We start from the raw sequence: 26,173 nt of genomic DNA, 5'->3' as shown, positions 1-26,173 counted from the left end.
GAAGTTGGCATGACTACATGAGCTTTGTTCCTATTTAATCCCTACATGCTGCCCCCATCCCAGCTTCACATTTTTTTTTTAATGAAATAAGTTTTTTTTCTTAGTAGGTTTGGGAGGCAATTGATTTAAAAGGCTCTTGTCTGTTACCCCCTATCCCAACCCCCCCAAATGGTAAGTATGTAGAGATGTGTTAATTAGCTTGATTGTGGTGATCTTTTCACAGTGCATACATATATCAAAAGACAAACTGTATACCTTAAATATCTACATTTTTATGTGTCAAAGAATCTCAGTAAAGCTGGTTAAAAAAAAGTTTTTGTCTCCAGTTATTATATACACGAGTTAATATCAAATGGCTGGCCCTTTTTCAACTTTACCTTTAGTCTAGGCCAGCGGCTCTCAAATGGGGGTGATTTTGAACACCGCTTCCTTCCCCAGCTCCTCGCCCAAGGACCTTTGGCAATGCCTGGAGACATTTTGGTTGTCACAACTGGGGGTGGGGGGAGGGGGGCGGGAAGAGTGGTGCTACTGGTATCTAGTGAGTAGAGGTAGGGATGCTGCTAAACATCCTACAATGTGTAGGGCAGCCCTCCACAACAAAAAATTATCTGGCCTAAAATGTCTCTTTTGCCAAGAAACCCTGGATTCAGCAGACCTAGTCCAGGAAGCTCCCAGCTCAGGTGAATTAGGCCTGCCCACCAACTTTGATGATAGCAGTCAAGCAGTAGTAATGTTTCATGTAGTCTTATGCTCAGAATGGAAAGCTTTGAAATATAGATCTTGAGTACATTTTTTTCCTCCTCTGTCTCTTTGGTCCCTTTCTTTTCAGCGTTTTGCTTTCCTTCTCCTCTGCCTTCATGGTGTAACATAATTAGGTCAAGGCTTTGCAGTCCTACGTGGAGTTTGGAAGGTCACTAGCATTGAAGACTTGAACAGCAGTAGGAACATATTTAGGCATTTAATATGATGCTTGATAAGTGAAGTCCTTTGCTGAGGAAAGCAGAAGAGCATGGCGGTTAAGCATATAGACATAGAGTCAAGACTGCTTGGGTTTTTATCCTCCCTCCATCACTAGCTAGTTGTGTCACCGTGGATAAATTACCTAATTGCCAAGCCTCAGTTTCTTAAATCTGTGAAGTGGGGAATAATAGCAGGTATCTCATTTTTAAAATCAGCTTTATTGAGATATAATTCACATTCCATACAGTTCACCTATTGAAACTGTGCAACTCATCAACTTCTAGTACATTCGCAGGTGTGTGCAACCATCACCACAATCTGCTCTTAGAATATTTTTGTCTCTTATAAAAGAAACCCTAAACCCATTAGCGGTCACTTCCAGTCACCCCTTAAATTAGTTTTTGATATAAGGCAGGCCAGATGCTTCCCTTGGTGACAAGTATGTAAGTACTTAATAGAAAACTATAACTTGGGGCAGGGAGACTCTATTTGTGGCAGGTCCATTCACAACACTTTAGAGAAGGCAAAGATGGATATTTGTTGAATGGATATTTGCATGCTATACTATGTAAGGAAATTGTGCTCAGAGATATAAAGATGAAAGATACACCTTTATTTAAGAGATCTATATTCAAGTGGGAAGAAGGAGACTGGTATCACAAAATACCAGTTATAATTGTAAAATAATTATAAAACGAGGCAGAATAAAGTGCTTTCAGGAAGGTGTAAACAACATACTTGAAATTGGAAATTTGTTAAAGGGAGATTAATTACTTAGGTTAAGAGTGTAGGAACCATGAAAAACTTCTTAAAGGAGGGACCATTTTGGCCAAGTCTTAGATGATAAAATATGGTACTCTGGCTCTGTGAAGAGCACTTGAAGAATGCTGTGCTTTTTTGAGGTATTGGTGGTATTCTCATCTTTTTTTTTTTGCTGCCTCATGCTGCTGCCAAATGGTTGCCTCTGGTAGCTCCACCTGCACCCTTTTTAAAAAAAAATTATTTATTTACTTTTTGCCACACCTCGAGGCTTGAGGGACCTTAGTTCCTGGACCAGGGATCCAACCCGGGCCCTCGGCAGTGAAAGCACCAAGTCCTAACCACTGGACAGCTGGGGAATTCTCACCCGCACCCTTTTTTGATGTTTCTAATCTGTTGTGAACTTGGGAAGTTATCTAAATGTAACAAATAAATAAGCTTTTAGTGAGAGCCTGGTGTCTGTGAGAAAAGGGTACGATTGTGTGGCCTTATGCTGTCACTTTGAGTTAGTTGCCTTTTTAGTTTTATTTTCTGGGTTAATTGGGTTTACAGAATAAATAATTCCTAGGTAAATTAGGCTCATATAAAATGTTTTCCCTTTTTTTCCTCCAAGGCTTCTATTAACAGCCATATCCCTAACGTTTCTTCTCAATTTCCTATCTTTTTCTCATATGCCATCAGACACAACACTTCCAGTACATGTCCAAAACTGAGCTGCCTTCCTTTATCCTTTAACATCTGCATTGGTTAATACAATTTTTTTTTTAAGTTGAATGGCTGGGTTTGTCATTAAGTCAGCAACTTGGGTGTCATCTTGATCTCTCTGTCTCCTTTACTTCTCAAATCAAATGAGTTAACAAAGCCTGTTGATTCTGATACAGTAGTTCAAAGTTGTTTTTTTTTTAACACTATCTGCACAGTAATACTTCAAAAGTAAAGAACCAAAAAGAGAAAAAAGTCTCTTTTCCATACCCTTCCTCATCTGTAAAGTTCCCAGACTCCTCTACAATAGCTTACTAGTATTATTGGGTTTTTTATATATCCTTCTGGGGGTTTAAAAAATACAACGCTGTACAAGTATATGTATCCCACCCCATGCCTCCCCTCACCCCAACACATGTTTTACACTAATGTTGGAAATGTTGCCTTTTATTTATTTATTTATGTCACTTAACAGTATACCCTGGAGATCTTTCTGTATTAGTATATAAAGTTCTAGTATGTGTGCTCTCTTTCTCAACAGCTGCAGAGTGTTCATTTATGGACCGTAATTTAACTAGCCCACTGATGGACAGTTAAATTGTTTCCAGTTCTTGCTATTATAAAAATACTGCATGAACAACCTTGTACATATATCATCTTGTACACATGCAAGTGTGTCTGTAGATTAACTTCCTAGAAGTGGAATTGTTGGGTCAAAGAATAAAGCGGATACAATTTTGATAGATACTGTTAAGTTGTCCTTCATGAGGGTTGTAGGATATAATTTTGATAGATATAGTTCCGTTGTCCTTTGTGAGGGTTGTCACAGTAATGTATACATGAGAGTAGTTGTTTTCCTATAGCCTTGCCGCAACAGCATACAATGATACTTTTTGGATTTTTGCCAATATGATAGGTGAAAAATGGTACCTCAGTGTAGTTTTAATTTACATTTCTCTCTTTTTTTTAAAAACATCTTTATTGGAGTATAATTGCTTTACAATGGTGTGTTAGTTTCTGCTGTTTATCAAAGTGAATCAGCTATACATATACATATATCCCCATATCCCCTCCCTCTTGCGTCTCCCTCTCACTCTCCCTATCCCACCCCTCTAGGTGGTCACAGAGCACGGAGCTGATCTCCCTGTGCGACTGCTTCCCACTAGCTATCTATTTTACATTTGGTTGTGTATATATGTCAGTGCCACTCTCTCACTTCTTCCCAGCTTACCCTTCCCCCTCCCCGTGTCCTCAAGTCCATTCTCTACATCTGCGTCATTATTCCTGTCCTGTCCCTAGGTTCTTCATAACCATTTTTTTTTTTAGATTCCATATATATGTTAGCATATGGTATTTGTTTTTCTCTTTCTGACTTACTTCACTCTGTATGACAGGACAGACTCTAGGTCCATCCACCTCAATACAAATAACTCAATTTCATTTCTTTTTATGGTTGAGTAATATTCCATTGTATATATGGGCCACAGCTTCTTTATCCATTTGTCTGTCAGTGGACACTTAGGTTGCTTCCATGTCCTGGCTATTGTAAATAGTGCTTCAGTGAACATGGTGGTACATGACTCTTTTTGAATTATGGTTTTCTCAGGTTATATGGCCAGGAGTGGGATTGCTGGATCATATGGTAGTTTTATTTTTAGTTTATTAAGGAACCTCCATACTGTTCTCCATAGTGGCTGTATCAGTTTACATTCCCACCAACAGTGCTAGAGGGTTCCCTTTTCTCCACACCCTCTCCAGCATTTACTGTTTGTAGACATTTTGATGATGGCCATTCTGACCGGTGTGTGGTGATACCTCATTGTAGTTTTGATTTGCATTTCTCTAATGATTAGTGATATTGAGCATCCTTTCATGTGTTTGTTGGCAATCTGTATACCTTCTTTGGAGAAATGTCTATTTAGGTCTTCTGCCCATTTTTGGATTGGGTTGTTTGTTTTTTTGACATTGAGCTGCATGAGCTGCTTGTAAATTTTGGCGATTAGTCCTTTGTCAGTTGCTTCATTTGCAAATATTTTCTCCCATTCTGTGGATTGTCTTTTCGTCTTGTTTATGGTTTCCTTGGCTGTGCAAAAGCTTTTAAGTTTCATTAGGTCCCATTTGTTTATTTTTGCTTTTATTTCCATTTCTCTAGGAGGTGGGTCAGAAAGGATCTTGCTGTGATTTATGTCATTACATTTCTCTTATGAGTGAAGATGAGTATCCTTTGTTTGGGCCATTTTGATCATTCTTTTTTTTTCTGTGAACACTCTGATTTTAATTTTCACTCATTTTCCTGTCCATTTTGGGGGTTCTTGAATTTCTCTTCAGTCCATGTGCGGCGATTGGTTTACTAAAAGGAAACATGACTTGCTTGTTGCAGGTGCCTTCTTACAGGTAGCTCTGCTTCCATTTTTCACTCTCTTTTAGGCTTTTTCTCACAGTGTTAGCAGAGTGATACTTGTAGTTGCAGATTTGTATGTGTCCTTCCCTTGCTTAAACCTGTTCAGTGGCTCTTCACTGCCTCTATAATGCAAATGCCTTAACATTAGAATGGTACCTACCTACCTTGCTGGCATTTCCCTTTTTTCCATAGGTTCTCCAAACTCGAAAAACACTGAACTGCTCCTAGCTCCCTGTTGTTTTAGACTCTTTGCCTCTGTGTCTTTGCACGTGGTATTTCTCTGCTTATAATGATCCATTCCTGCTTGTCTGCATGTCCGAAGTCCTGCTTTTCATCCTTCACCTAACGAAAAGGCTTTTCTGTTACCTAACTCTTCTTTCAGGCAGTGTATGGTGCCCTTTTCTCCTTCTCACAAGTCCCTGTGTATATCTTTTTTTTTAATTAATTAATTTTTATTTTTGGCTGTGTTGGGTCTTCATTGGGGTGCATGGGCTTCTCACTGTGGTGGCTTCTCTTTGTTGCGGAGCATGGGCTCTAGGCACGGGCTCAGTAATTGTGGCTCGAGGGCTCTAGAGCACAGGTTCAGTAGTTGTGGCTCGAGGGCTTAGTTGCTCCATGACATGTGGGATCTTCTCGGACCAAGGCTCGAACCTGTGTCCCCTCCATTGGCAGGAGGATTCTTAACCACTGCGCCACCAGGGAAGTCCTCCCTGTGTATATCTTTATAATGTAAACCCTCACATTGTGTATTGTTATCGTGTATTTCCTTGCTTTAGATTGTTATCCTCTTGAGGCATGAACTTAACAGTTATTTTGTAAGCAAGCATCATGTTTGGCACATAGTAGATGAGTAACAATTACGGATAACCCATAAATGTGTGTGTATATATATATATATACACACTAAGTATATATGTGGACAACCCAAGACAAAGAAAAAATGGAAAATTAATACTATGAGCTCAAATTTATTTTTAAAATTTGTTTTAATTTATTTATATTGAGATGTAAATTAAATACAATAAAATGTACAGATTTTAGCTGTTCACTTTTAGTTGTGACAGTTATACCCGTGTAACTGATAACCAAAAGATGATAAAGAACATTCTCATCACCCCAGAAAGTTTAATGGTTGCCCTTTCCATTCCGTTCTCCTCTCTCCCAAGCACTGTGATTTCTAACAATGTAGATTATTTTGTTTGGTCATCATACAGTGTGTGCTTTTTTGCATCTAGCTTCTTCTGCTTAACATATATTTCCAGATGCATCTATGAGGTTGGATGTGTCAGAGTTCTTTTTATTGCTGAGTAGTATTTTGTTAGATGAATATACCAGAGTTTATCTTTTCTTCTGTTGATGGATATTTGAGTTGTTTCCAGTTTCTTGTTGTTAAGAATAAGGCCTGCAGGGATCTTCTTGCAAACATGTGTTTTCATTTCTCTTGAGTAAATGCCTAGGATTGAAATTGCTGGTTCACAGGCAGATGTGTGTTTTACTATATAAAAAACTGCTGTGTAGTTTTTTAGTTTTCTCTTACATACTCTCACTGTGACTCTGTGTTAGTTCTAGTTGCTCTACATCCTTGCCAGCATTTGGATAATCATTTGTTAAATTTTAGCTATTTAGTGGAAGTGAAATGGTATCTTGTGTTATTTTGGATTTCCTTGCGACCTAATGATGTTTCATATGGTTATTGACAATTGTCAATAATTAGTGTATTTTCTTTTGTGGAATATCCCTGTTTTTTGCACATTAAAAAAAATTGGTTATCTTTTTATTATTGATGTGTAAGAATTCTTAATATAGTCTGGATATGTTTTTTGTCACATCAATGCATTGAGAGTATTTTCTCCCAGTTTGTAAGTTTTTGTTTTCCTTAACAGTGTATTTCGATAAGCGAAAGTTTTTAATTTTGACGAAGTTCAATTAATCAATTTTTTTCTTTAATAGATTTGAGTTTTAAGAAGCTTTTGCCTACTCCCAAGTCTTGAAATAATTTCCCTTGTTTTCTTTTACAAGTTTCATAGGTATTGAGGTTCATTTTTACAAATGCATTTATCCAGTCCCAACACCATTGTTTGAAAAATTTTGTTTTCTTTTCTGCACTGGACTGCCTTTGTGTTTTTGTCCAGGAATGTTTTTATTTATTTGTTTATTTATTTATTTTTGGCTGTGTTGGGTCTTCGTTTCTGTGTGTGGGCTTTCTCTAGTTGCGGCGAACGGGGGCCACTCTTCATCACGGTGCGTGGGCCTCTCACTGTCGCGGCCTCTCATTGCGGAGCACAAGCTCCAGACACCCAGGCTCAGTAGTTGTGGCTCACAGGCTTAGTTGCTCCGCGGCATGTGGGTTCTTCCCAGACCAGGGCTCGAACCCGTGTCCCCTGCATTGGCAGGCAGATTCTCAACCACTGTGCCACCAGGGAAGCCCTGTCCAGGAATGTTTGAACACATATATGTATGGATCTGTTTCTGGACTTTCTTGTTTCTTTGATCTAATTGTTTCTGCTATGCTAGTATCATACTGTCTCTATCACCTTAAGTCTTGGAATCAAATAGTGTGAAACCTCTAATATTGTTTGTCCAGTCTAGTTCCTTTGTGTTTCCATATAAATTTTAAAATCAGTTTGTCAGTTTCTACAGAAAAAAAAAAGAACCTTTTGGGATTTTGATGGGGATTGTGTTTCTCTATAAAATATTTAGGGAGAACTGACCTATAACAATATGGAATTTGGTAGTCAGCCTTTAACATGCTTCCCATTGATCTCTGCCTGGTTGTATTTGTATCTTTTTGTAGTCACCTTGCACATTATATTAGGGTTGGTCTGTGTAACCAATATAATATAGTTGAAGTCACTTCTGAAATTAGGTTGTAAAAGGCACAGTGGCTTGTGTATTAGTCTTTCTCTCTCTCATCAGTCACTCTAGGAGAAAACAGCTGCCATGTTGTAGAGAGGCCCATTGTCAAGCCTGTGAAGGAGCTGAGATTTTACCCTACTTGCAAGCTAACAAATTAGGCTACTGCAGTTTCATGGATGCTGATAGAAGACATGAGACTCTTGGGTCTGCGTCGAAAGACAGGTTATTGTCACAGCTATAGTAGTAGCCAGGGTACTTTCAGCATTTTTGCACCAGTTCCTCAAGCTCCAAATCACACTTGATATGAAGAGGGTCAGATGACAACTGCACATGCAGTGCTTGCATTACAAGAGAGGAATTCCGAACATAGGGAACCTGGATATTTTTTTAATGGGCGGTAAGCATACCTGTTCTTTGCTCTGGAGGAGACTTTATCTTCCACAACTGTTCACTTTATAAACACCTTTGGGAAGTTAATCTGGAACAAAGGGCAGTGAGATCCTCAGTTGCAAGATGTGCAGAAAGAAATGCAAGAGACCAGTGGAATATTGTCTCCAGACATCTACATGACAAAGAATTGAGGCCTTCTGCTAGTAGCCTTGAGTGGATCCTCAGGCCTTCAGTTGAGTGTAGACCTCACTACAGTTTGCAACCTCATGAGAGACCCTTGAGCCAGACACACCAGCTAAGCTGCTCCTGGATTCCTGACCCTTAGAAACTGTGTGAGAAAATAAATGTTATTTTCAACTGCTGAAGTTTTGGAGTAGTTTATTACACAGCAGTAGATTATTAGTACAGTTGTTCACCTCTCCTTTTATTTAGGTCATCTTTTTTTTGATACGTACTATAAACAAATTTATATTTATGTATCTATGTATCTGTGCAAGATCTTTACGCCAGCTCAACGAAGTAGGTTTTTCCGTATTAATGTTATGTTACTATGTCAATTATGTAATATGATTTTGTTAACATATTAACATATATACATACAATGTAAAGTAACATTTTAATGTTCTCCATAGAGATCTTGCAGTTAATTTATTCCTAAAGATTTTTCTTTTTGATGCTATTTTCTAAATTTTATTTTTTTATTTTTTTCTGATAATATATCCAGATACAGTAGTTGTCTTAAAAATTGTGTGTGTATTCTTTGACTTTGCTGAAATTCATTTAGTTCCAATAGTTTTTTTGTAGATTTAGGATTTTCTCTACAAAAACAATCATATCTGTGAATAAGACAGTTTTGTTCTTTTTTCTCCCATCTTTATAAGCTTTTTATTTCTTTGTGTTACTTTATTGCACTGTCTAGCATTTTCAATTTAATGTTGAAGAGATGGTGGGAATGGATATTCTTGTTTTATTCCACATCTTAAGGGGAAAACATTGTGTTTTAACGTTAAGTAGAATGTCAGCAGTGATTTTTTTGTAGATTAAAAGAAATCAGATGGAGCGTGTTCCCTTCTATTCCCAGTTTAGTGAGATTTTAATTTTTAAATTATGGATGGGTGTTGAATTTTGCCAGATGTCCCCCCCTTTTTGTATTTATTGAGACGACTATGGATTTTATGCTTTATTCTGTTATTATGGTGAATTATATTTATTGATTTTTGTAAGTTAAACCAATTTTGCAATCTTGGGTTAATCTCATTTGGTCATGATGTATTGTCCTTTTATCTGTTTCTGAATTTGGTCAGCTGATATTTTGTTGAGGATTTAAGTGTCTGTGTTCAGGGGGAATATTGGTCTATGATTGCCATTTCTTGTAATGCCTTCTAATAGCATGGTTAGACTAGCCTTCTGAAACCAAGAAATGTTTCCTCTTCTGTTTTCAGAAATAGTTTGTATATGATTGATATAATTTCTTTAACGTTTGGTAACCATCTAGGCATGGAGGTTTTTTTGTGCGTGCGGGAAGATTTTTGGTAACAGGTTTTGTTTCTTTGGTAAATATATGGTTATATGGATTTTCTGTTTTGTCTTTCTCCCCCCAAGCAGTATATCTGTCTCATTTAAGTTATCAAGCCTTTTGGCAGAAACAGTGTAATTTTCCCTTGTGATCCTTTTTATGTCTGTAGGATCTGTAGTGACCCCTCTTTACACTCTTCTTTCCTTGGTCATTCTTGCTACAGGTTTAGCAGTTTTCTTTCCACAGCTTTTGGTTTCAATAATTTAATTGACTTTTGTGCTTATCTTGATAATTTCCTTCACTCTTATTTTCAATTGGTTTAATTTGTTCTTTTTATTCCCTGGCTTCTTAAGCTGGAAATTTAGGTATTTAATTAGGGAATTTCGATATTTAAATTTAAGACTTTGTTTTTAAATATAAGCACTTAAATTTATAATTTCCCCCACATTTTTATACGTTGTATTTTCATTTTCAGTTCAAAATATTTTCTAATTTCCTTTGTGATTTCTTCTTTGACTCATGGATTTTTTTAGAAGTGTGTTGCTTAATTTTCAAATATTTTGGGTTTTCCTGGATAGCTTATTGAAATTGATTTTTTTATGTAATTCTTTTGTAGTCACAGAACATACTCTGTAAGATTTCTGTCTTTTGAAATGTGAGACATATTGTATGGTGTAGTATATAGTCTCATACAATTAAGTTGGTTAGTAGTGTTCTTTAAATCACCTATATCTGAGGTCAGAAAATGTCCTGCAAAGGGCTGTATAGACAATAGTTCAGGTTTTGTGAATTATACTGTTTCTGTTTTAACTACTTTGCCCTTGTAGTGCAAAAAGCAGCCGTGGCAATATGTAAATGAATGGGCATGGCAGTGTTATAATAAAACTTCATTTACAAAGATGGGCAGAGGTCCTGCAGTTTGCTGACCCCTGATTTATATGCCTGTGGATTGTTTTTTATCCATTTCAGTTGCTGAGAGAGGGGTATTAAAGTTTCCAAATATACCTGTGCATTTGTTCATTTCTTCCTGTAACTTTTTCAGCTTTTGCTTCATGTATTTCCTCCATGTAGTTTTCCCCTCAAGCTCTGATATTAGATACATTCCCATTTAGGATTGTTATGCCTTCTGGATGAGTTGACCTTTTTACCTTTGATAATTCTCTTACTGAAGATAATTTTTTCTGACTTTAGTTTACTTATACCAGTTCCCTTATGTTTACTATTTATATTTATGGTGTATAATTTTTTATTATATGTTTAATGTGATTGTGTCTTTGTTTTTAAAGTGTGTCTCTTATAGACAGCATGTATTTAATGGGTTTCCTTCTCTCCTTCTTCCCTTCCTTCTTCCCTTCCTTCTCCCCTTCCTTCCTCCCTCCCTTCTTTTAATAGTAAATATATCTAATAAACTGTCTCTCTGAGTGGAGGACTTGTTAACTTTACATTTAATGTTATTTATACGGGTAAGTTTAATTCTCCCATTTTGCTCTGTGTTTTGTCAGTTTGTCTCCTCTCTTCCTTCTCTTATTGCCTTCTTTTATGTTGGTCAAATTTTGAAAAATATTTTAGATCTTTAATGGGCTTTTTAAACTGTACTGCTTTGTATAAGTGGCTGCTCTAGGGATTACAGTATTCATGATTAACTTTTAAAGTTCATTTAGCATTAACATTATGCCACCTGATGTAAAATGAAAGAACCTTAAAAAGCATAATTACATTTAATCTTTTTGCTATTGGTGTGTTAATTTTTGCTTCAACACAATGCTGTTTTTGCTTTAAATAGTCAGTTGCCTTTTAAAGAATTTAAGGAGAGAAACAAGAGAGTGTTTTGTATATAACTACATAGTTGTTTCGGATTTTCTTTATTTGTGTAGATCTAAGTTTCGCCTGATGTCATTTCCCTTCAGCTTGAGTTTCCTTTAACATTGCGTAATGTCCCGGTCTAGTGATTAAAGTTTTCAGCTTACGTGTGTACATGTACACACACACACACACACACATACACACACACACCCAGATAGAGTAAGTGTATGTATTTATATATATATATATATATATATATGCTTTTATTTTTCAAGAATATTTTTGTTGGACATAGATTCTGGTTGACTTAAAGGTTCTTCTTAATTGTCTTCTGGTCTCCTTTGCGTCTTTAATTTTCAGCACTTTGATGTGTTCTTTTTTCTTCTTTTTTTTTTTTTTTGTTATTCTGCTTAGAGTTGAGCTCATTGGATTTGCAGATTGGTTTTTTCACCAATTTTTAGCCATTTTTCAAAATGCTTTTTCTGCTCCATTCTCTCTTCTCCTTCTGAGATTCTTGTTCTTTTGCTTAAAAATGTAATATAGGTCTGTGAGTTTGTTATTTTTAATTTTTTTTCTCAATCTTTTGCCCTCAGTTCTTCAGATTGAATAATTTCTACTGATTTGTCTTCAAGGTCACTGATTCCTTTTTATTTTGCTTCTAATATGCTGTCAAGCCCATTCCCCACCCCCCATTTATTTATTTACTTATTTTCCAGTTTCATTGAGATATAATTGATAAGCAACATTGTATAAGTTTAAGGTGTATAGTGTGATGATCTGATACATGTATGTACTGTTAAATGATTACTGCAATAAGGTGGGGTAACACATCTGTCATCTCACACAGTTAACATTACTTTGTGTGTGTGGTGAGAATATTTAAGATTTACTCTCTTAGCAGCTTTTAAGTACACAATACAGTATTGTTAACTATAGTTACCATGCTGTACACTAGAGTCCCAGAACTTAATTTATCTTATAACTGAAAGTTTATGCTCTTTAACAAAAATCTCCCCATTCCCCCCACCCCCCTCAGCCCTTGTCCACTCTCTGTTTATATGAGTTCACCTTTTTAGATTCCATATATAAGTGAGATCATACAGCATTTATCTTTCTCTGATTTATTTCACTTAGCATAATGTCCTCAAGGTTCATCCATGTTGTTGCAAATGACAGTATCTCCTTTATTGTGGTGAATATTCTCTTGAATATTATATCTTGTTTATTCATTCATCCATTGATGGATATTTAGGTTGTTTCCATGTCTTGGCTGTTGTGAGTAATGTTGCAGTGAACATGGTGGTGCAGATATCTCTAAGCCCACTTTGAAATAACATACTCTTCAGTTCTAGTATTTCATTTTTTAACTATTTCCAATTATCTGCTGAGATTCCCCATTGTGACCATGTTTCCCATTAAGTCCTTGAACAAATTTATAGTAGCTTCTTTAAAGTCTTTGCTTGTTAATTTCTTCCTTTGAATTATTTCATTGTTTTTTTCCATTTATTGTTTTATTTTCATTCTTGACAGTAGGTCACACTTCCCTGCTGCTTTTCATGTCTAGAAAATTTTAATTGTAGAGGGGACGTTGTGGGTGATATATCTCTAAATTCTCTTTATCTTCTGATGAGTATAGTTAAATAACTGGTTGATCACCTTGAACTTGTGGAGGCTTGGTCTTTAAGATGGGTCTGTAGAAAGCCTGAGGTGTTTTTTAAGCCCTTGTAACTTGGACAGGCTCATGTCTCCTCTCCAGTGGGCAGCAGCTGAGATCGCTGATGAGTTCTTGTAGATTTCCAGTTGTTTTCCATTGAGCTCCTTGAAATCTTCCCTGAGCATACTCACCTCAGGGCTCAGTGAAGAATTTGAAGTTTATATTAGTTTTTGAGGCTTCTGCTGCTGTGACTCACTCCTTTCCTGAATTTGTCCTCTATTTCTAGCCACTTTGTGGCCATGAACTTAATAAAACTGCAACTTTCTGCTTGAGTTCTAGTAGCCCATGCTATTGCAGACTAGGAATGCCCTCAGGGGAAAAGCTGTGTAAATTTGAACCTTTTCCAGTGTACTTCCCTTCTTTCACTGGTCAAATTTCCAATTTCTTCCCGCTGTTGATGGTTTGTTCTGCCTTCAAGTCATTCTTAAAAGTGTTTTATCCACAGCTTTTATTTGTTTTTTATAATTGCTATCTGTGGAAGCATTAATTTAATGAGTTGACAAAAACTACTCCACCATTATTAGAACTCTTCAGGCTGATTTTCATTCATTTCAAACTGGCCCTTTAAGTACAATTGCTAACTTAACACACACCTTGTGTCAGGCTTACACATTTTTAGAATAAGACAGAACTCTATATTTTCTTTTTTAAAATTTTTGAATTTTATTTATTTTTTATACAGCAGTTTCGTTAGCTGTCAGTTTTGCGGTATGCGGGCCTCTCACTGTTGTGGCCTCTCCCATTGTGGAGCGGGGGCTCAGCGGCCATGGCTCATGGGCCCAGCTGCTCCGTGGCATGTGGAATCTTCCCGGACCGGGGCACGAACCCGTGTCCCCTGCAACGGCAGGTGGACTCTCAACCACTGCGCCACCAGGGAAGCCCTAGACATCAATTTTGTACACATCAATGTATACAGGTCAATCCCAATCTCCCAATTCATCACACCACCACCACCCCCGCCACCCCCCCACGGCTTTCCCCCCTTGGTGTCCATACGTTTGTTCTCTACATCTGTGTCTCAATTTCTGCCCTGCAAACTGGTTCATCTGTACCATTTTTCTAGGTTTCACATATATGCGTTAATATACGATATTTGTTTTTCTCTTTCTGACTTAACTTCACTCTGTATGGCAGTCTGTAAATCCATCCACTCTCAACAAATGACCCAATTTCGTTCCTTTTTATGGCTGAGTAATATTCCATTGTATATATGTACTACAACTTCTTTATCCATTCATCTGTCGATGGGCGTTTAGGTTGCTTCCATGACCTGGCTATTGTAAATAGTGCTGCAGTGCACATTGGGGTGCATGTGTCTTTTTGAATTATGGTTTTCTCTGGTTATATGCCCAGTAATAAGATTGCTGGATCATATGGTAATTCTATTTTTAGTTTTTTAAGGGATTTCCATACTGTTCTCCATAGTGGTTGTATCAATTTACATTCCCACAAACAGTGCAAGAGGGTTCCCTTTTCTCCACACTCTCTCCAGCATTTGTTGTTTGTAGATTTTCTGATGATGGCCATTCTAACTGGTGTGCAGTGATACCTCATTGTAGTTTTGATTTGCATTTCTCTAATAATTAGTGATGTTGAGCAACTTTTCATGTGCTTCTTGGCCATCTGTATGTCTTCTTTGGAGAAATGTCTATTTAGATCTTCTGCCCATTTTTGGATTGGGTTGTTTATTTTTTAATATTGAGCTGAATGAGCTGTTTATATATTTTGGAGATTAATCCTTTGTCTGTTGATTCATTTGCAAATATTTTCTCCCATTCTGAGGGTTGTCTTTTCGTCTTGATTATGGTTTCCTTTGCTGTGCAAAAGCTTTGAAGTTTTATTAGGTCCCATTTGTTTATTTTTGTTTTTATTTCCATTACTCTAGGAGGTGGATCTAAAAAGATCTTGCTGTGATGTATGTCAAAGAGTGTTCTTCCTATGTTTTCCTCTAAGAGTTTTACAGTGTCTAGTCTTAAATTTATGTCTCGAATCCATATTGAGTTTATTTCTGTGTATGGTATTAGGGAGTGTTCTAATTTCATTCTTTTACATGTAGCTGTCCAGTTTTCCCAGCACCACTTATTGAAGAGACTGTCTTTTCTTCATTGTATATCCTTGCCTTCTTTGTCATAGATTAGTTGACCTTAGGTTTGTGGGTTTATCTCTGGGATTTCTATCTTGTTCCATTGATCTGTGTTTCTGTTTTTGTGCCAGTACCATATTGTCTTGATTTCTGTAGCTTTGTAATATAGTCTGAAGTCAGGGAGTATGATTCCTCCAGCTCCGTTTTTTTCCCTCAAGACTGCTTGGGCTATTCGGGGTCTTCTGTGTCTTCATACAAATTTTGAGATTTTTTGTTCTACTTCTGTAAAAAATACCATTGGTAATTTGATAGGGATTGCATTGAATCTGTAGATTGCTTTGGGTAGTATAGTCATTTTCACAATATTGATTTTTCCGATCCAAGAACATGGTATATCTCTCCATCTGTTGGTATCATCTTTAATTTCTTTCATCAGTGTCTTATAGTTTTCTGCATACAGGTCTTTTGTCTCCTTGGTTAGGTTTATTCCTAGGTATTTTATTTTTCTTGTTGCAGTGGTAAATGGGAATGTTTCCTTAGTTTCTCTTTCAGAGTTTTCATCATTAGTGTATAGGAATGCAAGAGATTTCTGTGCATTAGTTTTGTATCCTGCAACTTTACCAAATTCACTGATTAACTCTAGTAGTTTTCTGATGGCTTGTTTAGGATTCTCTATGTGTAGTATCGTGTCATCTGCAAACAGTGACAGTTTCACTTCTTCCAGTTTGTATTACTTTTATTTCTTTTTCTTCTCTGATTGCCATGGCTAGGACTTCCAAAACTCTGTTGAATAATAGTGGTGAGAGTGGACATCCTTGTCTTGTTCCTGATCTTAGAGGAAATGCTTTCAGTTTTTCACCATTGAGAATGATGTTTCCTGTGGGTTTGTCGTATATGGCCTTTATTATGTTGAGGTAGGTTCCCTCTATGCCCACTCTCTGTAGAGTTTTTATGGTAAATGGGTGTTGAATTTTGTCAAAAGCTTTTTCTGCATCTGTTGAGGTCATATGGTTTTTATTCAGTTTGTTAATATGGTGTGTCACATTGATTTATTTGCACATATTGAAGAATCCTTGCATCCCTGGGATAAATCCTACTTGATCATGGTGTATGATCCTTTTAATGTGTTGCTGGATTCTGTTAGCTAGTATTTTGTTGAGGATTTTTGCATCTATGTTCATCAGTGATATTGGTCTGTAATTTTCTTTTTTTGTAGTATTTTTGTCTGGTTTTGGTATCAGGGTGATGGTGGCCTCATAGAATGAGTATGGGAGTGTTCCTTCCTCCACAGTTTTTTGAAAGAGTTTGAGAAAGATGGGTGTTAGCTCTTCTCTAAATGTTTGATAGAATTCACCTCTGATGCCATCTGGTCCTGGACTTCTGTTTGTTGGAAGATTTTTAATCACAGTTTCAATTTCATTACTTGTGGTTGGTCTGTTCATATTTTCTATTTCTTCCTGGTTCAGTCTTGGAAGGTTATACCTTTCTACGAATTTGTCCATTTCTTCCAGGTTGTCTATTTTATTGGCATAGAGTTGCTTGTAGTAGTCTCTTAGGATGCTTTGTATTTCTGTGGTGTCTGTTGTAACTTCTCCTTTTTCATTTCTAATTTTATTGGTTTGAGTCCTCTTTCCTGATGAGTCTGACTAATGATTTATCAATTTTGTTTATCTTTTCAAAGAACCAGCTTTTAGTTTTATTGATCTTTGCTACTGTTTTCTTTGTTTCTATTTCATTTATTTCTGCCCTGGTCTTTATGATTTCTTTCCTTCTGCTAACTTTGGGTTTTGTTTGTTCTTCTTTCTCTAGTTCCTTTAGGTGTAAGGTTAGATTATTTATTGGAGATTTTTCTTGTTTCTTGAGGTGGGCTTGCATAGCTATAAACTTCCCTTTTAGAACTTCTTTGCTGCATCCCATAGGTTTTGGATCGTCATATTTTCATTGTCATTTGTTCCAGGTATTTTTTGATTTCCTCTTTGATTTGTTTACTGATCTCTTGGCTCTTTAGTAACATATTGTTTAGCCTCCATCTGTTTGTGTTTTTTGCGTTTTTTCCCATGTAATTCATTTCTAGTCTCATAGCATTGTGGTCAGAAAAGATGCTTGATATGATTTCAATTTTCTTAAATTTACTGAGGCTTGATTTGTGACCCAAGATGTGATCTGTCCTGGAGAACGTTCCGTGCGCCCTTGAGAAGGAAGTGTAATCTGCTGTTTTGGGGTGGAATGTCCTATGAATATCAGTTAAATCTATTTGGTCTATTGTGTCATTTAAAGCTTCTGTTTCCTTATTTATTTTCATTTTGGATGATCTGTCCATTGGTGTAAGTGAGGTATTAAAGTCCCCCACTATTATTGTGTTGCTCTCGATTTCCTCTCTTATAGCTGTTAGCAGGTGCCTTATGTACTGAGGTGCTCCTATGTTGGTTGCATATATATTTATAATTGTTATATCTTCTTCTTGATTTGATCCCTTGATCATTATTTAGTGTCCTTCCTTGCCTCTTGTAACATTCTTTGTTTTAAAGATTATTTTATCTAATGTTTGTATTGCTACTCCAGCTTTCTTTTGATTTCCATTTGCATGGAATATCTTTTTCCATTCCCTCACTTTCAGTCTGTATGTGTCCTTAGGTCTGAAGTGGGTCTGTTGTAGACAGCATATCTATGGGTCTTGTTTTTGTATCCATTCAGCAAGCCTGTGTCTTTTGGTTGGAACATTTAATCCATTCACGTTTAAGGTAGTTATCGATATGTATGTTCCTGTGACCATTTTCTTAAATGTTTTGCATTTGTTTTTGTAGGTCCTTTTCTTTTCTTGTGTTTCCCACTTAGAGAAGTTCCTTTAGCATTTGCTGTAGAGCTGGTTTGGTGGTGCTGAATTCTCTTAGCTTTTGCTTGTCCATAAAGCTTGTCTGTAAAGCTTTTGATTTCTCCATCGGACCTGGTAGGTAGAGCTGACTGTTGCTCTTGTGGACAGAGCTCAGTAAACTTTAATCTGATTGACTGATGATGGGTGGGGCTGGGTTCCCTCCCTGTCAGTTGTTTTGCCTGAGGCAGCCCAACACTGGAGTCTACCTGGGCTGTTTGGTGGGGCTAATGGCAGACTCTGGGAGGGCTCACACCAAGGAGTACTTCCCAGAACTTCTGCTGCCAGTGTCCTTGTCCCCATGGTGAGCCACAGCCACCACCCGCCTCTGCAGGAGACCCTCCAACACTAGCAGGTACGTCTGGTTCAGTCTCCCCTGGGGTCACTGCTCCTTCCCCTGGGTCCCGATGTGCACACTACTTTGTGTGTGCCCTCCAAGAGTGGAGTCTCTGTTTTCCCCAGTTCTGTCGAAGTCCTGCAATCACATCCCTCTAGCCTTCAAAGTCTGATTCACTAGGAATTCCTCCTCCCGTTGCTGGACCTCCAGGTTGGGAAGCCTGACGTGGGGCTCAGAACCTTCAGTCCAGTGGGTGGACTTCTGTGGTATAAGTGTTCTCCAGTCTGTGAGTCACCCACCCACCAGTTATGGGATTTGATTTTGCTGTGATTGCGCCCCCCCTACCATCTCATTGTGGCTTCTCCTTTGTCTTTGGATGTGAGGTATCTTTTCTGATGAGTTCCAGTGTCTTCCTGTTGATGATTGTCCAGCAGGTAGTTGTGATTCTGGTGTTCTCACAAGAGGGAGTGAGAGCACGTCCTTCTACTCCGCCATCTTTGTTCAGGGCCCCAGAAACTCCCTATTAATTCAATTACATGTATTTGATTTAAGTAGGTAATTATTTAGTGAAAAGCCTAGAGTTAAAGAATGCTTATAAAGATTGGTGAAAGGGATAGCCATATTTCTACTGCCGTTTCTTTTCCCCTTTATTAGCGCCAGCCTCTGATAGGTAGTGAGACACATGCGACCAGATGATACTGGAAGAAAATGTTGTTTTTCACCTGTCTTTGACTTTTACTTTTCTTGGTATTTCTACTCTATGGAAAAAAGTAGTAAAATGTAAATGTTTGTCTCAGCTGCTTCTGTCTCAAAATTCATTTTCATGATAGGCCTGTTGGACATCTGTTTATGTTTAAATCGTTATCTAGGACGAGCTCTGGTCCTCTAGGACTAGCTCTGGTCCGGGGGGCCTTTTAGAATCATTCTACAAAAATTGGACTTTATGGCTCTGACTTTTAAGCAAAATATATTTAAAAAGAAAGTGTGTCCAAGAGGGAACTGGATGCGTTGATTGTAAAGATGGCACATACATCTAATAAATTGATTGTCTTGTGCGCTTAGCATAAGTCTAAGGTTAACATTAATATAGTCTAATATAGTCTATATTTTAAGATGTGTTGATTTTTAATTGTTTTCTTGAAATTGAACAAGGTTATTTTGTTGTTTTAATGTAAATATAATTTAGTAAGAGACAGATTTTAAAATTTGTACTGGCTTCTGTAGAAAGTAAGTGCAGGGCTTCCCTGGGGGCGCAGTGGTTCAGAATCCGCCTGCCAATGCAGGGGACACGGGTTTGAGCCCTGGTCCGGAAAGATCCCACATGCCGCGGAGCAACTAAGCCCGTGTGCCACACTACTGAGCCTGTGCTCTACAGCCTGCGAGCCACAACTACTTAGCCCACATGCCACAAGTATTGAAGTCTTTGCGCCTAGAGCCCGTGCTCTGCAACAAGAGAAGCCACTGCAATGAGAAGCCTGCACACTGCAACGTAGCCCCCACTCACAACAACCAGAGAAAGCCCGGGCACAGCAACGAAGACCCAACGCAGCCGAAAACAAATCAATAAAAATAAATAAATTTAGAAAGTAAGTGTGTTCAAACCTAACATACTTCAGGTAAATTCTTAAATATTTTTGCTGATGGAAGGTAAATGAGGTATATTATAACCCGAATATGTGCTATTTGACTTTTTTTTTCTTGTATAAACTTATTTATTTTTGGCTGCATTGGGTCTTCGTTGCTGTGTGCAGGCTTTCTCTAGTTGCGGCGAGTGGGGGCTACTTTTCATTGCAGTGTGCAGACTTCTCATTGCAGTGGCTTCTCTTGTTGCGGAACCCAGGCTCTAGGCGCATGGGCTTCAGTAGCTGTGGCTCGAAGCCTCTAGAACGCAGGCTCAGTAGTTGTGGCATATGGACTTAGTTGCTCCGCAGCATGTGGGATCTTCCCGGACCAGGGCTCAAACCCATGTCTACTGCATTGGCAGGAGGATTCTTAACCACTGCGCCCCCAGGGAAGCCCCTGAGTTTTTATCTTTAATTTAGTGTTATAAGAAGTAGATAAGAGGCATGTGGATACCTTTAGCTCTTTCTACAGTAGTCAAACTCTCAATAACATTTCTGTCTTTGTCAGTTAGCGTTTGATTAGAGAAGTAAGATTATTGTTGTGATTGGTTTTTACCAATTGTAGGAACTAGTTATACACACCTGAATCTGCTGCTAGGCTTGAAGTTAGCAGGGCTAGTAGTTGGAAAGGGAACATGGACATGAAGCAGGGGGAGGAAGGTTAGACTGGAACCTGCAAAGAACTTTTAGCAATAAGTTAGAACCTATGAGCCCAAACTTGAACTTTCATGGCTCTCACTGCTTCCACACCTGCAACCTTGATGATGTAGGTAACCTTCAACCTTGATGATGTAGGTAATCTGCAGTAGGTGTGGCACACCTCACCATGGAGCTGCACACAAACCTGCCCCAGTATTATTTGGAAAAGCAAAGGTGGAGCTCTGACAGGAGCTGAATGAGCTGTAGGCTCAATTGCTGCCCCATGCCAATGAGCCCAAAGTTCCATGACACTGTGTGATTACTGCAGTAACACCTGACTTTAGGTTTACATTCTGAACCTGGTGGCTGCCTTACGTTTGTCTTCTAATCTCATGGGAATTTTTTTTTTTTTTCTTTTTGAGGCCAACCCTAACCCACAACCATGCAGGGAATGAATCGTGTTTGGGAAAGTGTAGTTGCAACCCGGCTAAGGTAAAAAGCCATCACAGACCATCACTTGTCACCACGGCACCAGTGCACACCTCTTTTTATCATATTTACCTTATAAATAAAGACAATTACAAAAGTATACTTTTGGTGAACATAATGCAGCTATCCTTTGTTCACCTGATAACATACAAATGCCCTCCTTAAGAGAGGATACAAAATCCCTTTATCCATAGGTGGGTTAATTTTTTTTCTACCTGTGTCTAGGTACCAATTTTTTTTCTACCTGTGTCACATTTTCTACTTAATATCCTGTAACTTAAATATGGAGATATGAGATTAGCTACTATCAGATGGTTGTAGAAAGGGAGATAAGAAATAAGTTTGTTAATATATATACAAATTTTTTATATCATAAAAAGAAAAACTACTCATTAGAATATTTATTTCTGCAACTAGTCATGTGGTTGTAGTTGCTGTCTATAATTATCTTCTGCTGTCATTCCACAGTCCCTCTGTTCTTGGCAATACCTCAGCTGGTTGTGGTTTCTTGCCTGATGGGGTGACCTAAATCTTCATTCCTTAAGGGTCTGGGTCATTAGCAGTCCTGCCTGGATTGTTTCCACTGACTTTAATCACAGTACATGGAAATACTAAGTGGCCTCCTAGGGGAACTTCTGCATTCCAGACATACTTTCTGTTAGCCCCTCTTGTGTGGTAGCAACCTGACTTCCCCTTGATTGTGAGATGAGAACCCTAGTTGGTTCTGTAACCCCCTTCTTTGTCTGTTGATTCATTGGCACGAATAACCCAAAGTGGCTGGGTGGCAGTCTGAATTTCCAGTTTAATGGAATCATTTCTGCATCCCTTGGTGGAAACTAAGATCTTCCAAAGGGACTATATGGGCATAGATGGATATAGGTGGGTAAGTGATGTGGTGTGTTGTATGTGTCAGTGAATTGGGAAGCAAAGTAAATCTGTTTAGAGTGAGAATGAGTTAATACAAATTAATATAGTACATTTCACGATACTTGTGGAGTTAGTAGGGATACCCTATATGAAATATTTACTTTGAAAGAAGTGTAAATATATTCAGAACGTGCATATAGTTTTTTCGTTTTTATTATCCCATATTTAATAATGGGCAGGTGGTTGGTAGCAGTTGAGTTTGAATCTGTGTGTTTTTTTGTTTGTTTTTTTGGCCACACGGCATGTGGGATCTTAGTTCCCTGACCAGGGATCGAACCTACGCCCCCTGCATTGGAAGCGTGGAGTCTTAACCACTGGACCGCCAGTAAAGTCCCAAGTTTTGAATTTAGATCTGATATACTTCTTGGATTTTTTGTTTACCTAAAGGAGGAAATAAGAATTACATTTACTATTTTGAGTTTTTATAAGTTAATTTTAAAGAATATAGAAGAGTGAACATAAATGACTTCATTTTCACAAATGAAAATACTACAGTAACGTTGCTTGTCATATCTACTCTGAAACTAGAAGGAGGAGGGTGAGCCTGGAGTGAGACCACCTGGCTTTAAATTCCAGCTCTTCTGCTTACCATGAATTTCTGTTAACTATGGCTTTGTAACAACAGCCCCTCCCCCACCGTCCCCGCAATTTCAGTGGCTTAAAATGAGTGTGTGTTATTACTCATGAATCTGTAGATCACGTGGATGGTTCTGATCACTTGGGCTAGATTTGGCAGATTTCATCTAGGATAACTCATAACATCGGTGGTCACCTGGCAGATTGTCGGGAAGCTGGCTAGTCTATGGTGGCTTCTCACATTTCTGGCTGTTGGCTGACTCTCTGCTGGATGATGGAGGGTGACCGAGGCTCTCATCATTTATCAGGCAAGTCTGGACTTCTTCACATGGTGGTGGCAGGATTCTTAGAGAGGTAGTAGAAACAAGCAAGGTCTCTTGAGGTCTGCATTTGGAACTGGCACAACATCACTTCTGCCACGTTCTGTTGGTTCAAGGCAAGTCATGAGGCCAGACAAGATTCAAGATGTGGGGAAATGAGCTCTACCTCTTGATGGGAGGAGCTGCAGTGTCACATTGCTAGGGGTGTGGGTACTAGGAGGGATGGAGAATTGGGGCCATTGTATAAGCATTTTACCATACAACATGATGATGCACAAGTCTCTTCATCCCTTTGAATCTGTTCCCTAACCTGTAAAAATGGCTAGGAGAGTAACGATTCTTTTTGAGACAATTTTGAAGATTAGGTAAAGTAAACTGTGTAAAGTGTCTCTGGTAGTGCCTTAATATATGCCAATATGTGCTCAGTAAATGTTTATTATTATTACTTGTAATGATTAGGTGTTCTATATTCATGACTAAAATACTCATAATAATCCTGTGATGCTGTCATGATTTCCTTCTTATAGCTGAGGAGACAGACTGAATTGCTTAAGTTACCAGTATGCCAAGGTTGGTGGTAGACCCAACGTTGAGCCAAGGTTTTTTGTTTTTGCTTTGAAAACCTAATACTGGCCTTTGAGAGCCAGTACAGTGGTAAAACATGGGGGCTCTGGAACTGTTAGAGTCCTTGTCCCAGACCTTACTAGGCTTTCAGCCTTGGACACATTACTTAACCTCTTTGTGCCTCACTTTTTAGGAAAGGAGATTGCTTACGTCCCACCATTGTTGGTGAGGATTAAATGAATTAATATACATTGTTTAGAACTACAAGCACAGGCTAGGTAGGTACTCTATATGCTATTCCTTTTCTTCTTCTTATTACACTATGCTGCCTTTAGTCCAAACCTTTAAAAGCCTTTCTTATTGAAAATATTAAACGAGGCTGAAGTTATCACCCTTTTCTTTTTAGAGCCATCTAATTTTTTCATGAAGTAGTATTAATCTTTACGGTTAGTTTCCTAATAGAGTAATTATGGATTTTACTGATGTGATTTGGTTATATGGGGACATTTCAATTTGAGGAAAAACTATTCCATGGTACTTTGTTTTTTTTCTCCTTTTCTGAGCTTTTCTTGCACAATGTCATTCATTTCTGTGGCTTCTGTTTAATGTTGGTTACTCTCAAATCAACATCTGAAGTTTGACCTCACTCCTAAGTTTCATTACTTAATTGGTTTTTCATTTTTCTCTCTCCAGTTATTAAATTTACTATTTCTGTTATCTCTCACACTCTTTTCCTTTATGCTTATTGCTTTTGGTTTAGTGCAAATTCTTCTCTTTTTTTTTATCTGACCTTATTTATTTGTTACTCTTAGAACATCTTATTTTTGACTGGACTCAGAGGTAGAAGCTTTCAGAGAGGACAGCCTCCCTTTCTTGGTAGTCTCTTCCTGGCATTTTTCTTTGGCCTCCTTCATTCTCTTGGCCAAAGGTTTAGCATATTCTGCAGCCTTTCTTTATTTTTCTTGGTACACTGTTCCTTCAGAGCAATATGCTGATGTTTGTGTTGCAGAACACGTGGAATAACAAACACTGAATCTTGTGTGCCTTGGTCTTAGGTTACTTACCCTCTTTGTTTAGGGGCTTTCTCACAACACACTGGTGGACATGATCATCTCTAGAGAGATTGAAAAGTTTGTGAATTTTAGCGATTTTGGTCCCAAGTCGGCGAGGCGCAGTAGTATCAGTGACTTCAGGAATATCCTTCTCTCCCTTTTTTTTTTTTTTTTTAAATAATGACCAAGTTGAAAGCACTTAGACTGGTGTCCACAATGCAACCCTGAACAGATTTGCACTTTCTTTCTCCAGTCTTCCTTGGTCTGTAACAGGACTGCCCCTTAGTAGCAGATGGACACAGCCATGGGTGAAGACACCCTGATTCATGGGAAACCTTGTTTGTCATTCCCACCAATGATTCTGACCGCATAACACTTCCATTCTTTACCCAGAGCATTAGCAGCAACTTCTGTGGCCATACGCTTCTCATAAAAGGTACAAAGTTTGCATTCATCGTCCACTTCAGTGAGTTTCTGGCATCTAGTGGCTGGGAAAGAGATGTTCAGTTTCATCCTGAAGCAGCTGACCAGCTCTGAGGTTCTGCAAAAAAAGAGCTCATCATTTTTTTCTTAAATTAGTTTAGAAGCCTCCTAATCAGTCTCTTAACTCCGTTCTTACCTTTTCCCAATCCATTCTCCAGGGACTGTCAAGATAGTTTATGTAAAAAACATTTGATGATTTTATTCGTTTGGTTAAAATGTTAACTTCACATTGCTTGCAAGAAAAAATAAAGTTGAGCGTTCAGGGCTCTTGATGAATCTGTGTCTGCTTCCCTCTCCAGCAGAATTTTTAGTTACTTTGCAACAGAATTTCTGACTTCTGCTGTGTGAAATCATCCAGGACTGTTACATTCTCTTACATGTCTGTGCATCTGCGTGTGCTTTTAATTTCACGTGAAATCCTCTGCGTATGTTTGTTCTGTTGGCACACTTTGCACATCTTTTTAAAGATTTAGCTCGTGTGATTTTTCAGGGAAGGTTTCCTTATTCCTACTACATACTTTCAGACTCCTGATTCTTCCCTGGATTGGTATATGATTTATTATAGCTTTTATCCCATTGGTGTTTTTTTTTTTTTTTTTTTCTTTTTGCGGTACGCGGGTCTCTCACTGCTGTGGCCTCTCCCGCTGCGGAGCACAGGCTCCGGACGTGCAGGCTCAGCGGCCATGGCTCACGGGCCCAGCCACTCCGCGGCATGTGAGATCTTCCCAGACCGGGGCACGAACCCATGTCCCCTGCATCGGCAGGCGGACTCTCAACCCCTGCGCCACCAGGGAAGCCCCCCATTGGTGTTTTTAAACATCCTTTTTTGGATATAATTCACATACAATACAGTTCACTACTTTAGTGTACAGCTCAGTGGTTTAGTATATTTAGAGTCGTGCGTCTGTTACCACAGTCAATTTTAGAATATTTCATTATCCCGCAAAGAAACCCACACCTTTTAGCCAACACCCCCTAACGTCTCATCTCCCTTCCCCTCCCCTCTGCAACCACTAATCTGCTTTCTGTCTCTATAGATCTGCCTATTCTGTACATTTCATATTAGTGGAATCATTTAATATTTGGTCCCTTGTAATTGGTGTCTTTAACT

General features: G+C 38.3%; 1 protein-coding gene and 1 pseudogene across 7 annotated transcripts in view; one reads left to right on the top strand and one right to left on the bottom strand.

The window, feature by feature from the left end:
• PDS5B (PDS5 cohesin associated factor B) overlaps positions 1 to 26,173 on the top strand; it is a 197,610-nt gene that overhangs the window by 5,749 nt on the left and 165,688 nt on the right. The window contains exon 1 of one of the 7 annotated variants that reach the window (XM_067713454.1): positions 148 to 171. The exons of the other annotated variants lie outside the window; for them this stretch is intronic. The gene's annotated coding sequence lies outside the window, so the exon portion shown is untranslated. Of the gene's footprint in view, positions 1 to 147; positions 172 to 26,173 lie in introns of those variants that run through there. 7 annotated transcript variants of the gene reach the window in all.
• Positions 24,346 to 25,092, bottom strand: LOC137210993 (small ribosomal subunit protein eS6-like; annotated as a pseudogene).

Source organism: Pseudorca crassidens, chromosome 18 (genome assembly GCF_039906515.1).
Source record: "Pseudorca crassidens isolate mPseCra1 chromosome 18, mPseCra1.hap1, whole genome shotgun sequence".
Taxonomy (NCBI): domain Eukaryota; kingdom Metazoa; phylum Chordata; class Mammalia; order Artiodactyla; family Delphinidae; genus Pseudorca; species Pseudorca crassidens.
The sequence above is the reverse complement of the archived record's forward strand: the minus strand, read 5'-3'. Positions and strand labels throughout refer to the sequence as shown.